Source organism: Salvelinus sp. IW2-2015, linkage group LG11 (assembly GCF_002910315.2).
Source record: "Salvelinus sp. IW2-2015 linkage group LG11, ASM291031v2, whole genome shotgun sequence".
In the NCBI taxonomy this organism is placed as follows: Eukaryota; Metazoa; Chordata; class Actinopteri; order Salmoniformes; family Salmonidae; genus Salvelinus; species Salvelinus sp. IW2-2015.
The window spans coordinates 33,273,571-33,289,138 of record NC_036851.1 but is presented as its reverse complement, the minus strand read 5'-3'; the positions used below and the strand labels follow the sequence as shown (position 1 = coordinate 33,289,138).

General features: G+C 44.2%; 1 pseudogene; it reads right to left on the bottom strand.

Annotated features, from left to right (window-relative positions):
• Positions 1–761: 761 nt before the first annotated feature.
• LOC111970690 (E3 ubiquitin-protein ligase NRDP1-like) overlaps positions 762–15,568 on the bottom strand; it is a 17,159-nt pseudogene continuing 2,352 nt past the window's right edge.

The window sequence follows — 15,568 nt, the reverse complement described above, 5'->3', positions numbered from 1 at the left end:
AGCACCACCTTGGTGACAATATAGGACAGTTCCTATTTATATTTTTATGCGATAAGGGGTTAAAGTAATCCATTGGGACAGGAGGCCCTTTTTGCAGTTGATTTGTCTTTTGTCAAAATGATAACTGACAGAATACTCCAGATTAAAAATACAAGAGCAACAGAATCACTATCATCAAGAAGAGTGGATAGGTCAGAAAGGATACAATGTAGCTTCTCAGGGCACAGCAGGTAGAATATTTCCTCATCAATACATGAACAAGTTGAGACATGGTTTAGGCCATTACAATGTAATCTTTTTCATTGGGGAAGATTTCCCCTTGTACTTGGAAATAAATAGTGTGTTTTTGTTATAAAACAAATTAACACAATACAACAATCCAAACCACCAGGAATTCTTATCGGCTTTTAATGAAAACATATATCTCACAAAACAAAACTATGGATAGATACTGAAATGGAAGTGCATCAGTATGTGAATATTGATATATGGTGAACTATTTACAATAAATGTGTAATTCTAACCCAGTTGTGTGGTATTATTATCAAGTCAGTATGGCATCATCACAGTAACACACTAGTTCACATGAATAAGCAAAAAAGGTAAAGACAGGTGCAGCCCAAAACCAATTTAAAATATCAGGGGTACTTTAAGTTCTATTAAACGTTTGCTACGGTGCGTGACGGTTTGTCCTGAACGACACGTATCCGAAAACATTAAACTTTCTTGAACCAACTTTGATGTATGTTTGCTCTGATTGGTAGGGTGTGACTTTTTTTATTTTACCTTTATTTAACTAGGCAAGTCAGTTAAGAACAAATTCTTACTTTCAATGACGGCCTAGAAACAGTGGGTTGTTCAGGGGCAGAACGACAGAGTTTTACGTTGTCAGCTCGGGGATTCGATCTTGCAACCTTTCGGTTACTAGCCCAACGCTCTAACCACTAGCCTACCCTGCCACCCCATGAAGCAATGAGTGACGTATTTAAAAGGGCAGAGGCCATGCTGACTGCGTACCCCAACCCAATCGCTCCCCGTTTTTTCAACTGGTCGTTGAAAAAACGAACGAACAGCACTGTTTCCGTTTAATTGAATGTTACACACCATTTCCCCCCTGTACTGAACGCAGCCCAGTTCCTGTGTACAGGGGTGTATTAGTCCACACCATTGCAAACTGTAGCAAAAAAAAATTCAACAAAACTCAGCATTTCTTATTGGATAAGTTTAGGTTGGTCCCTTCCGTTTCGTTCCTAGTGAATACATCCTAGATTGCAGTTTAACATCAAAATACATATTTGTCCTGTCTCTCACTGCCGTCTACATTTCTGAATAGTAAAATGGAGGGTCTAGCCACTAATCCTTCATCAATTATTTGGAAGTTTCATCAACATTCTGACCGTTTTGTTTCAAGTACAGTATTATAAATCATCCATCCTCTAGGAAGACACACAACAGAACCCCTCTATTCAAACTGAAGCTGCACAGATGACTAAGTCACAACACTATAAAGAATAAAAGCAAGAATCTGAAACGCAAGTCTTGGAGTGCTGTGTTTGTACCTCTGCTCTAGACAAGCTACTATGTGATCTTATCTCACTAACCCATTGCTTCAAATCACTTCACTAGCCTTTGATTTAGGTATCCAAAAGAATTGAGTTCAATATCTGTCTTAACCAATGAAGGAAATGGTTTGAGATTTATACTTGGTGCGACACAGCCTTTCAGGAAGTGAGTTTGAATCCTATACATGGAAGTATATCAAGGCACCTAACTGAAAGAGCAAAGAGAGACAGCAGATTTAGACTAGGTTCCAGTTTCAACACAGATCTTATGAGGAATGTAGAGAGCAGTCTAGATATTGGTTAGCTTCCGCCGAGTTAAATACAAGTGTGTTCGTGTCCATTTTTATTCAGTCACCCCAGGAATTGAATTAATTGAATTTAGACTAATGTAATGAATCAGCAGAGGTAAAGTGTGTGAACTTGTTCATTATTTGGTGGATGGAAGTAAAACCAAATAGTTTTGTTCTCAAACTAACAAGTTACACAATAACCAAATGAAAAAATGCCACAAAAGGCTATCACTATACAGAAGATCTAAACCAGAATAGTCCAAACTGTTAGGAATAATAGCATCAGTAAAAGCTTTGCTAATTGTGGTGATGGATTCAGGGTCACAAATCACATAACCTCATCTGGGAAAAATATTACAAATCAGCAAAGCCACAGGGAAGTACTTCATGTATGACTGAACACAGAATATTAGGATAAGCTACATGATATACAGTGATGTGTTTGTCAAATAGCATGTCACTATGATTAAAATAAACCAAACCTAAACAATAAAAAACAGAACTTTTGGCTGATGTTATTTTGTACACAATTGCTATGGATAAATGCTTTGGTAGCCTCTGAGAATAAGTATTTATTTTCATACAAATTGGACCCACTTCTAACCAACTACATACATATCATAAAATAAACAGTTCAAACACAGGACTCTCAATAACTCAGACAAATCATACACAACAATAACATCACAAAAAACACAAGGTGTGAAACTCAAACCAAAAGAAAGTTCCAAGTCTTCACTGTCCATCTACTACTCCTATCAGAAGTGACATTCCTGATTAGCTCCGCATCCCGAGGATAAACAAGGGCATTCCTGATTAGCTCCGCATCCCGAGGATAAACAAGGGCATTCCTGATTAGCTCTGCATCCCTGATTAGCTCTGCATCCCGAAGATAAACAAGGGCATTCCTGATTAGGTCTGCATCCAAAGGAGAAACAAGGTCTGTTGTCGACAAAGGGGAAGGTGATACCATTTTAAATGTGATACTGTAATGATGGAAAATGTAATTGGTCCTTCCCCCCCCAAAATATGATAAAACATGCTCTGCATTTACGTTCAGCCCCCCCCCCCCACACACACACACGTCTATGTGCATACCGGGGCTCACATACAGCAGAGCACATCCAATAGGATTCACTTAACCAATCCAAGCATGCATTCCTTCTCCTGAGCAGGAAATAATCCACATTTCTCAGCCCAAGGAGGAGAGAGAGTGCCATGGAAATAGATACAGAGAGCTAAAGAAACCACATTCTGTCTCAAAGGTCCTGAAGAATTGTGTAGTCCCTGACAGAGATAGTCTCAGAAAAAACATTCAATCACAATGATCAAAACCTTATGATGTTGCACTGAAGTATGCTTAGATGGCCTATATGTTAGTTTCATGATTGATAGATGACTTTCTGGTGAAATCACATACCTAGAGGCCATGGGGGGTATGAGCCAGCTCATTACACATCTGAGCCAACGGGATATTTTGTCAGCAGCAGAGGGGGCAGGGAGAAGGCAGATTAGCCAACAATCTTGTTTCCCTTGAGATTACTTAAAAAAAAAAATCTTCCTTCCTATGCACTTTACTGATAAATCCTTGTTAGTTTCCCTAAATAAAAAAAATGTGTTTAAGGCAGAGAGCAGGGGAATCCTGACTGAGTGTCTCCTTCAGGATGTTTATCCTTCACTTCTATTTCCTCTAGCCTCTTAGTTAGAGACCCCTGTTATATTTTTCCCTGTCCCTCCAACCCTTGATTTGTCATGGTATAGGCAGCTAGATTCCGATTTTTGTCGGAGTGGATGGTCGGGGGGCCGGAACATAATGATAATTTGTACACTGCAAATTGAGTCACAACTAGCCTAAAAAGAGATTGTAGTTTTGAGAATGACACAAATATTAATTTTCACTAAGTCTGCTGCCTCAGTTTGTATGATGGCAATTTGCATATACTCCAGAATGTTATGAAGAGTGATCAGATGAATTGCAATTCATTGCAAAGTCCCTCTTTGCCATACAAATGAACTGAATCCCCCAAAAACATTTCCACTGCATTTCAGCCCTGCCACAAAAGGAGCAGCTGACATGTCAGTGATTCTCTTGTTGACACAGGTGTGAGTGTTGACGAGGACAAGGCTGGAGATCACTCCGTCACTCCGTCACTCCGTCATGCTGATTGAGTTTGAATAACAGACTGGAAGCTTCAAAAGGAGGGTGGTGCTTGGAATCATTGTTCTTCCTCTGCCAACCATGGCTACATGCAAGGAAACACGTGCCGTCGTCATTGCTTTGCACAAAAAGGGCTTCACAGGCAAGGACATTGGTGCCAGTAAGATTGCACCCAAATCAACCATTTATCGGATCATCAAGAACTTCAAGGAGAGCGGTTCAATTGTTGTGAAGAAAGCTTCAGGGCGTCCAAGAAAGTCCAGCAAGCGCCAGGACCGTCTCCTAAAGTTTATTCAGCTGCGGGTTCGGGGCACCACCAGTACAGAGCTTGCTCGGGAATGGCAGCAGGCAGGTGTGAGTGCATCTGCACGCACAGTGAGGCAAAGACTTTGAGGCTGGCCTGGTGTCAAGAAGGGCAGCAAAGAAGCCACTTCTCTCCAGGAAAAACATCAGGGACAGACTGATATTCTGCAAAAGGTACAGGAATTGGACTGCTGAGGACTGGGGTCATTTTCTCTGATGAATCCCCTTTCCGATTGTTTGGGGCATCCGGAAAAAAGCTTGTCCGGAGAAGATAAGGTGAGCGCTACCATCAGTCCTGTGTTGTGCCAACAGTAAAGCATCCTGAGACTAGAGGTCGACCGATTATGATTTTTCAACGCCGATACCGATTATTGGAGGACCAAAAAATCCGATACCAATTAAAATCGGCCGATTTTTAAAATGTATTTGTAATAATGACAATTATAACAATACTGAATGGAATGAACACTTTTATTTTAACTTAATACATCAATAAAATCAATTTAGCCTCAAATAATTAATGAAACATGTTCAATTTGGTTTAAATAATGCAAAAACAAAGTGTTGGAGAAGAAAGTAAAAGTGCATTGTGCCATGTAAGAAAGCTAACGTTTAAGTTCCTTGCTCAGAACATGAGAACATATGAAAGCTGGTGGTTCCTTTTAACATGAGTCTTCAATATTCCCAGGTAAGAAGTTTTAGGTTGTAGTTATTAGGACTATTTCTCTCTATACCATTTGTATTTCATATACCTTTGACTATTGGATGTTCTTATAGGCACTTTAGTATTGCCAGTGTAACAGTATAGCTTCCGTCCCTCTCCTCGCTCCTACCTGGGCTCGACCCAGGAACACAACGACAACATCCACCCTCGAAGCAGCGTTACCCATGCAGAGCAAGGGGAATAACTACTCCAAGTCTCAGAGCGAGTGACGTTTGAAACGCTATTAGCGCGCACCCCGCTAACTAGCTAGCCATTTCACATCGGTTACACCAGCCTAATCTTGGYAGTTGATAGGCTTGAAGCACAGCGAAGAGCTGCTGGCAAAACGCACGAAAGTGCTTTTTGAATGAATGCTTACGAGCATGCTGCTGCCTACCACCGCTCAGTCAGACTGCTCTATCAAATCATAGACTTAGTTATAACATAATAACACACAGAAATACGAGCCGTAGGTCATTAATATGGTCGAATCCGTAAACTATCATCTCGAAAACAAAACATTTATTCTTTCAGTAAAATAAGGAAACGTTCCGTATTTTATCTAACGGGTGGCATCCATAAGTCTAAATATTCCTGTTACATTGCACAACCTTCAATGTTGTCATAATTACGTAAAATTCTGGCAAATTAGGCAGCCCAAACTGTTGCATATACCCTGACTCTGCGTGCAATAAACGCAAGAGAACATACAATTTCACCTGGTTAATATTGCCTGCTAACCTGGATTTTTTTAGCTAAATATGCAGGTTTAAAAATATATACTTCTGTGTATTGATTTTAAGAAAGGCATTGATGTTTATGGTTGGGTACACATTGGAGCAATGATACGCACCGCATCGATTATATGCAACGCAGGACACGCTAGATAAACTAGTAATATCATCAACCATGTGCAGTTAAATAATGATTAAATAAAGGTGTAAAAAAAAWTTAAAATCAAAATCGGTGTCCAAAAATACCGATTTCCGATTGTTATGAAAACTTGAAAATCGGCCCTAATTAAATCGGCCATTCCGATTAATCGGTCGACCTCTACCGGAGACCATTCATGTGTGGGGTTGCTTCTCAGCCAAGGGAGTGGGCTCAATCACAATTTTGKTTAAGAACACAGCCATGAATAAAGAATGGTCCCAACACATCCTCCGAGAGCAACTTCTCCCAACCATCCAGGAACCGTTTGGTGACGAACAATACCTTTTCCAGCATGATGGAGCACCTTGCCATAAGGCAAAAGTGATAACTAAGTGGCTCGGGGAACAAAACATCGATATTTTGGGTCCATGGCCAGGAAACTCCCCAGACCTTAATCCCATTGAGAACTTGTGGTCAATACTCAAGAAGTGGGTGGACAAACAAAACCCCACCAATTCTGACAAACTCCAAGCATTGATTATGCAAGAATGGGCTGCCATCAGTCAGAATGTGGCCCAGAAGTTAATTGACAGCATGCCAGGGTGGATTGCAGAAGTCTTGAAAAAGAAGGGTCAACACTGCAAATATTGACTCCTTGCATCAACTTCATGTAATTGTCAATAAAAGCCTTGGACACTTATGAAATGCTTGTAATTATACTTCAGTATTCCATAGTAACATCTGACAAAAATATCTAAAGACACTGAAGCAGCAAACTTTGTGGAAAATAATATTTGTGTCATTCTCAAAACTTTTGGCCACGACTGTACATTGAGACACGATCACAGCTCTCTTTTTTCTTTGTGGGAATACTTGAACAGATTTCCTAAATTCAACAGATTCTTAGCTGAATTCCTGGTGATTTTAGTATTTTTTCGACAAAAAAACAAAAATCACCCCAAAATTGCTAAAAGCTTTAGGGGGCCAAAAAAACACTTGCGGGCTGGTTTTGGCTCGTGGGCCACCTGTTGCCAACCTCCTGCCCTATACCCGTCTACTGGTGCTGGTGTCATATCTCCCTAATCCCTGCTTTGTCATAGGCTCTTCCCCTCCTCTTACTATCTTATAGGCACCCTATTCCCTTTACAGTGCACTACTTTTGACCAGGGCCCATAGAGAARAGGGTAGCATTTGGGATGCAACTGTAGAGTTACAGCATCCCCTGCTCCCTCCTCTACTCAGTTCAGGTCAGTCTGAAGTCTCCCCTCTGCTCTCCACCACCCTCAGCCGGGTCATAGTATCTCCTCCACCCCGTGGGCGAAGATCATGACCAGGCCTGGCTCCAGGATCATGTCCTCACCCATATGCTGGTTCTCACAGGCCATCACCACCACTGCCTGTTTCCCGGGGATACGCTTGGCCACGTAATTCTCATAGTAGCGCCGGTTCATCTGCCGCGTCTCCAGCGTGGCCAGGCCGGTGGGCCAGTTCCTCTCGTGGGCGTTCTCGATCAGGTCGTTGACAATGGAAGGCGGGCAGCCGCTGTCGATGAGCGAGCGCTTGATGACCGCCTGGAGGACAGCGTCTGGTGTCGAGATCATGCCGCCCCAGCGGGTGACACGCGCTGGCTGGAGGGAGTTCACCCACCTAGGAGGGAAAGTAGAGGAGAGGATGAAAGGGGGGACTGGGATATTATGATGGCTATTTTAATCATGTAATAACAACTAGATGTGTCCTAATAAGTAGTTATTATAATCATATAAAAATGGGACAATAAACCCGGAAATGATCAGCACAGGCATTTTGCTGATATCGTTCATTACAATAAGTATCCTATACTTGAGGAATGTGAAGTTTGAAATAAAATAAGTTGATGGCTAGCACAACCATCAAACTAATAGCTAGAAATAATTTAAGGGAAAAAAAACAAAAACTGGTGCACATTAATGTTATAAACTTATTGTTCCATTTATCGTTATCGCATCAATTCAAGCAATTTATTACATATCGCACAGCTCTATAATTATCACTTTAATTATGCCTAAAAAAGGTGGAAAATGACACAGCGTAGTAAGTTAAACTGTCTGATTGTAAAGTGTTCTGTGCAATTGAGTATTGCACCACAGTGCTTGATAATCCACTCACTCTAGGATCTCATTGTACTCAATGGTCTCCTCGAGGTTCTGCAGGTTGGGGTTGGCACTGCGGATGGCTCTCATGTACGCCTTCAACAGCTGGATGTCCCGTTTCTGGAGGCAGAGAAGAGACATCACACTGGGCTTACAGACCCCGCTGCCGCAACATCACACAAACACTTGTATGTACAAGCACTGACACACACGCGTGAAAGCATACATTCACTTACTCACGCATACACAAACACACCCTGACGCACACACACGTATAACTGCAGACACACACCTGCTCTGCTAGCTGGTGCTTGTGTTCAGCAGTAGTCTTGTCCAGGTCGGTGACCTTGCCCTGCTGTTGCTGCACCACGCTGCGCAGATGTTTGATGCAGTTGTGGCTGGGTACCTCGTCTTTAGGCATCTCCAGTCTGAAGAGACGTAGGGAGGACATAACAGCTGATCAACAGTCTTATAGCTCAGCCGACTCACCTACAGCCCCACAAAACTACAACCTTTAGTCAATACCCTACCCCCACAGCCCTGTTGACCCACTAACCCAGAGCTACTGTAGTAGCACCACTCGCCTACAGCAGAGTTTCCCAATGCGATTCTTGCCCCACTCGTGGGGTTGTGCTCATGCTCCCTCATATAGATGAAGTTTACAGTTTCACAGCTTTGCCTACATAATTTATATAAAGGATTAACAAAACATGCGCTAAAATAGAGCCTTTAGGAACCCCTTTGTTGGAGCCAACCCCACTCACCCGCAGCCCTGCTCGCACTGGAAGGGCCTCTTGGGGTTGTGCTGGCAGTCCCTGAGGTGCGACTGCAGCTGGTCGAGGCGCAGCACGGCGATGCAGCCGAAGCCGGCGTTGTCGCAGGTGATCTGCAGCTTGGATAGCATGTTGCGCATGATGCGGGGCACGGGGCGCAGGTGGGCCAGTGTCACCACGCTGCGGTCCACGGGGCATATCTGCTGCTGAGAGAACCACTGGGTGATGCAGGCATTGCAGAAGGCGTGCTCGCAGTGAGGGGCCTAAGGATGGAAGGAATGTCACACACGTAGGAAGAAAAGGGACAGCAAACAAAGACCCGCTCCGGTGAAAAAGCACTCGTTAGAAATATATTTTCAGTTGATAATATAAAATGTATAATATGACAATTTTGTTGAGAGACATTGCGATTCAAATATCAAATTATTGGAATGACTAGAGGTAGGGTTGGGCGATATTGCCTAAAAATCATATCTCGATTTTTCCAAACTTATGGGCGATTCACGGAATACACTGGGTGTACAAAAAATAACACCTGTCCTTTCCATGACATAGACTGACCAGGTGAATCAAGGTGAAAGCTATGATCTCTTATTGATGTCACTTGTTAAATCCACCTCAATCAGTGTAGATGAAGGAGAGGAGGTTAAAGATGGATTTTTAAGCCTTGAGACAGAATGGACAACACAAAAGATTTAAGTGGCCTTGAACGGGGTATAGTAATAGGTACCAGGCGCTCCGGTTTGAGTGTGTCAAGAACTGCAACGCCGCTAGGTTTTTCACGCTCAACAGTTTTCCGTGTGGACTAAGAATGGTCCACCACCCTAAGGACACCCCACCAGCTTTACACAACTGTGGGAAGCTTTGGAGTCAACATGGGCCAGCATTCCTGGGGAATGCTTGACACCTTCTAGAGTCCATGCCCGATGAATTGTGACTGTTCTGTGGGCAAAAGGGGGTGCAATTCAATATTAGGAAGGTGTTCCTAATGTTTTGTACACTCAGTACAAGCTTTGTTGTACAATTAAAATGGTAAAATACACTGCATTTAAAACAGTCAACAATAATTCATGAATGCAGGGCTTGTGAAATTATATCTAGGCTAAATGTAAGCCTTCAACAACCGTAAGACCCACTAATAATTAAAAATAATTTAATCAGCTTTTTTGCAATAATCACTGATCTGAAAATGTATTTTTGTTACAAATTTAACCAGAACCATGAATTATGCGCATTCACCAATAATGACTAACTTCTTGTAGCAGGCATTGTAGAAAATTAACACAGGTCTCATAAACAATCTCAAGCCCACATGCTAGTGAGTTGCCAGGTAATCTTTATGTTTAAAGTCTAGCCAACCTGTATCTATTTGCTAGCTAACAAGGTAGGACAGTTCAATTGTTATGAACGCACCCTTCTGTACGTCTCCAACTGTTTAAACAGCATGCTAGCCTCTTCACTTTGTTCAGATGCTGAAATCAAGTGGCCTACCTTATTTATCAGAATGAGAACGATTTAAAATGCTGCTAGTGGTAAGTGGTACAGCAATGCACGCGCAACAAACTAAGTATTCATTTTCCAGAATCAATGTTCATTGATACTCGTTATAAACATAAGGGTATCGTTAGAAACGTTCACTTCTCCTTTCTTACAGTCAAATAATGTCTCCATGTGTTTCGGTGTCCATATGACCCATTCTGTTGGACCAAACCTCAAATGCAAATAGCGAGTTGAAACCGCATGTCACAGAGGAAGAAGCGATCGCTCCTCTTTGTTATTGTTGTAAGTGGCAGAGGGAGGGGCTTGTTGTGTGGGGGACGGGCTTGTGTGTGTGTGTGTGTGTGTGTGTAAATGGGAAGGTGCACACAGCACAGAAAGAGTGGAGGAGACGAGACCAAAAAGAAAACATGAGAACAAACTGACATGTTTATAAATAAAAACATGATTCTTGCAATACAGGCCTTTGGAATACCGTGCAAAACCATACATTTCAATGAATTCGATATATTGCCCAGCCCTAACCAGAGGCAGAGAGCATGATAAAAATCTAAAGCCATTGAAAGAGGGAGTTACAGGTTACATTGGTGTATAGCAGTTCTGCTGTGGGTGAAGTGCTCATCAACGCAGGGGTGACAGTACTGATGACATCAGTGCGTGATGCTAAGCTAGCGACGGGCCGGCTAGTTTCTGCTGGCTTCAATTGCCATTCCCACTACAGTTCCTGGGTGTGGCAGGAAGAAAGCTACTGGTAGCAATGAATCCCCCAGATACRGAACCTTCTTGCCCTCTGTTCCCCATGCAGTCCCTGGGTAAGTTCCAAATGGCATCCTATTCCCTATATAGTGCACTACTTTTGACCAAGGCCCTGGTAAAAAGTAGTGCATTATAGGGAATAGGGTGCCATTCCAGACACAATCCTAGTTCTGATTCTTCCCATCTCAGTGGGGTTCTGTGCTGCAAAGCTGCTGATTCACACTGGGGCCCCAGAGGGAGTATAAATTATCATCACACAGCTGAGTGCAGATGCAAGCAAACTGAATTCCAATTCTTCCCTCTCAGTATACTATGTCCACACTCCAGTACTGCTGCAAGCATTCTGCACAAAGTCCAAGGACAGCTCTGAATGCATAGGCTACATTGACTGGAAGTGACACTGAACGGTCACACTAGCTCCTTGCTGAATTAACCTACCAACACATGTGCCCACAGACACAGATGCAATTTTTTATTTTACCTTTATTTAACCAGGTAGGCTAGTTGAGAACAAGTTCTCATTTGCAACTGCGACCTGGCCAAGATAAAGCATAGCAGTGTGAACAGACAACACAGAGTTACACATGGAGTAAACAATAAACAAGTCAATAACATGGTAGAAAAAAAGAGAATCTATATACAATGTGTGCAAAAGGCATGAGGAGGTAGGCAATAAATCGAATAATTACAATTTAGCAGATTAACACTGGAGTGATAAATGAGCAGATGATGATGTGCAAGTAGAGTACTGGTGTGCAAAAGAGCAGAAAAGTAAATAAATAAAAGCAGTATGGGGGGTGAGGTAGGTAAATTGGGTGGGCTATATACCGATGGACTATGTACAGCTGCAGCGATCGGTTAGCTGCTCAGATAGCAGATGTTTAAAGTTGTTGAGGGAGATAAGTCTCCAACTTCAGAGATTTTTAAAATTCGTTCCAGTCGCAGGCAGCAGAGAACTGGAAGGAAAGGCGTCCAAATGAGGTTTTGGCTTCAGGGATGATCAGTGAGATACACCTGCTGGAGCGCGTGCTACGGGTGGGTGTAGCGATCGTGACCAGTGAACTGAGATAAGGCGGCACTTTACCTAGCATAGCCTTGTAGATGACCTGGAGCCAGTGGGTCTGACGACGAACCTTTGGGATTCTCTTCGACACGACCACGGTCTGGTCTGCAGACGAATACCCATCCGCTGTGCCCTCAACCGGCCTCCGTCTGAGCAGACCCCTCCGTCTGAGCAGACCACCCCCGGGCTACTAACTTTAAACGCCGCGTGTACGCGTAGTGGCGGCTTCCCTGCTCCATCTACACGGCTGCCCCCTGGACACTATGATCACTTGGCTACATAGCTGATGCCTGCCGGACTGTCCATTAATTCACGGTACTCATTCTGTTTATTTTGTGTTTACCTGTCGGCTCTGTGTTTTAACTCAGGCTCTGTGTGTAGTTAATCGACCCTCTCTGCTAGTCGTCGCCATTTTTACCTGCGTTGCTGTGTTAGCTGACAGCTACTGTTATCTCACCTGTTGTTTTAGCTAGCTCTCCCAATCAAGACCTGCAATCACTTTATGCTTACTGTATGTCTCTCTCAAATATCAATATGCCTTGTATACTGTTGTTCAGGTTAGTTATCATTGTTTTGGTTTGCAATGGACCCGTAGTTCCACTCTCCGTACCTCTGATACCTCTTTGTCCCACCTCCACACATGCGGTGACTCACCCATTGAGACCAGCTGTCCAGAGATACAACCTCTCTTATATCACCAGTGCCTGGTTGCCTCCGCTGTACCCGTGCCCCACATACCTGTCTGCACATTATGCCCAGAATCTATTCTACCACGCCCATAAATCTGCTCCTTTATTTCCTTGTCCCCAACGCTCTAGGCGACCATTGATAGCCTTTAGCCGCACCCTCATCCTACTACCTTCTCTGTTCCTCGGGTGATGTGGAGGTAAACCAGGCCCTGCATGTCCCAGGCACCCTCATTGTTTGACTTCTGTGATCGAAAAAGCCTTGGCTCATGCATGTCAACATCAGAAGCCTCCTCCCTAAGTTTGTCTTACTCACCGCGTTAGCACACTCTGCCACCCTGATGTCCTTGCCGTGTCTGAATCCTGGTTAGGAAGGCACCAAAGATTCTCAGATTTCCATACCCAACTATACACTTCCGTCAAGATAGAAACGCCAAAGGGGGGGAGTTGCAATCTACTGCAGAGATAGCCTGCAAAGTTCTGCATACTTTCCAGGTCTATGCCCAAACAGTTCGAACTTCTAATTTAAAAAATTAATCTCTCCAGAATAAGTCTTCTCACTGTTGCCCGCCGCTACCGACCCCCCTCAGCTCCCAGCTGTGCCCTGGCACCATCTGTGAATTGATCGCTCCCCATCTAGCTTCAGAGTTTGTTTGTTAGGTGACCTAAACTGGGATATGCTTAACACCCCGGCAGTCCTACAATCTATGCTAGATGCCCTCAATCTCCACATCATCAAGGAACCCACCAGGTACAACCCTAATAAATCCGTAAACATGGGCACCCTAATAGACATTATCCTGACAACTTGCCCTCCAAATACACCTCTGCTGTCTTCAATCAAGATCTCAGCGATCACTGCCTCATTGCCTGTATCCGCTACGGGTCCGCGGTCAAACGACCACCCCTCATCACTGTCAAACGCTCCCTAAAACATTCTGCGAGCAGGCCTTTCTAATCGCCTGGCCGGGTACCCTGGAAGGATATTGACCTCATCCCGTCAGTTGAGGATGCCTGGTCATTCTTTAAAGTTACTTCCTCACCATATTAGAAGCATGCTCCGTCAAAAAATGCAGAACTAAGAACAGATATAGCCTTGGTTCACTCCAGACCTGACTGCCCTCGACCAGCACAAAAACATCCTGTGGCGAACTGCAATAGCATGAAGAGCCCCCGCGATATGCAACTGTTCAGGGAAGTAAGGAACAATACACGCAGTCAGTCAGGAAAGCAAAGGCCAGCTTTTTCAAGCAGAAATTTGCGTCCTGTAGCTCTAACTCCAAAAAGTTCTGGGTACTTGTAAAGTCCATGGAGAACAAGAGACCTCCTCCCAGCTGCCCACTGCACTGAGGCTAGGTAACACGGTCACCACCGATAAATCGTGATAATCGAAAACTTCAACAAGCATTTCTCAACGGCTGGCCATGCCTTCCTCCTGGCGACTCCAACCTTGGCAAACAGCCCCGCCCCCCCGCTGCTACTCGCCCAAGCCTCCCAGCTTCTCCTTCCCAAATCCAGATAGCAATGTTCTGAAAGAGCTGGAAAACCTGGACCCATACAAATCAGCTGGCTTGACAATCTGGACCCTATTTCTGAAACTGTCCGCCGCCATTGTCGCACCCCCTATTCCGCCTGTTCAACCTCTCCTTCGTATCATCTGAGATCCCAGGGTTGGAAAGCTGCCGCGGTCATCCCCCTCTTCAAAGGGGAGACACCCTGGACCCAAACTGTTACAGACCTATATCCATCCTGCCCTGCCTATCTATGGTCTTCGAAAGCCAAGTCAACAAACAGATCACTGCCATCTCGAATCCCACCGTACCTTCTCCGCTGTGCAATCCGGTTTCCGAGCCGGTCACGGGTGCACCTCAGCCACGCTCAAGGTACTAAACGATATCATAACCGCCATCGATAAAAGACAGTACTGTGCAGCCGTCTTCATCGACCTGGCAAGGCTTTCGACTCTGTCAATCACCATATTCTTATCGGCAGACTCAGTAGCCTCGGTTTTCTAATGACTGCCTTGCCTGGTTCACCAACTACTTTGCAGACAGAGTTCAGTGTGTCAAATCGGAGGGCATGTTGTCGGTCCTCTGAGTCTCTATGGGGGTACCACAGGGTTCAATTCTCGGGCCGACTCTTTTCTCTGTATATATCAATGAGTTGCTCTTGCTGCGGGCGATTCCCTGCCACCTCTACGCAGACGACACCATTCTGTATACTTCTGGCCCTTCCTTGGACACTGTGCTATCTAACCTCCAAACGAGCTTCAATGCCATACAACACTCCTTCCGTGGCTCCAACTGCTCTTAAACGCTAGTAAACCAAATGCATGCTTTTCAACCGTTCGCTGCCCGCACCCGCACGCGACTAGCATCACCACCCTGGACGGTTCCGACCTAGAATATGTGGACAACTATAAATACCTAGGTGTCTGGCTAGACTGCAAACTCTCCTTCCAGACTCATATCAAACATCTCCAATCCAAAATCAAATCGAGTCGGCTTTCTATTTCGCAACAAAGCCTCCTTCACTCACGCCGCCAAACTTACCCTAGTAAAACTGACTATCCTACCGATCCTCGACTTCGGCGATGTCATCTACAAAATAGCTTCCAATACTCTACTCAGCAAACTGGATGCAGTTATCACAGTGCCATCCGTTTTGTTACTAAAGCACCTTATACGACCCACCACTGCGACCTGTATGCCCTAGTCGGCTGGCCCTCGCTACATGTTCGTCGTCAGACCCTGGCTCCAGGTCATCTACAAGGCT